The sequence below is a fragment of the Arachis duranensis genome, chromosome 10 (genome assembly GCF_000817695.3).
Source record: "Arachis duranensis cultivar V14167 chromosome 10, aradu.V14167.gnm2.J7QH, whole genome shotgun sequence".
Taxonomy (NCBI): Eukaryota; Viridiplantae; Streptophyta; class Magnoliopsida; order Fabales; family Fabaceae; genus Arachis; species Arachis duranensis.
In genome coordinates this window covers 86,903,457-86,903,822 of record NC_029781.3, presented here as the reverse complement: position 1 = coordinate 86,903,822, position 366 = coordinate 86,903,457, and positions in this window count along the sequence as shown.

The following is a 366-nucleotide window of genomic DNA, read 5'->3' as shown; positions in this document are numbered from 1 at the left end:
GATGAGCGGATAATTTATACGCTTTTTGACATTGTTTTTAGTATGTTTTTAGTATGATTTAGTTAGTTTTTAGTATATTTTAATTAGTTTTTAACTAAAATTCACCTTTCTGGACTTTACTATGAGTTTGTGTGTTTTTCTGTGATTTCAGGTATTTTCTGGCTGAAATTGAGGGTCCTGAGCAAAAATCTGATTCAGAGACTGAAAAGGACTGCAGATGCTGTTGGATTCTGACCTCCCTGCACTCGAAGTGGATTTTCTGGAGCTACAGAAGCCCAATTGGCGCGATCTCAACAGCGTTGGAAAGTAGACATCCTGGGCTTTCCAGCAATATATGATAGTCCATACTTTGCCCAAGATTTGATA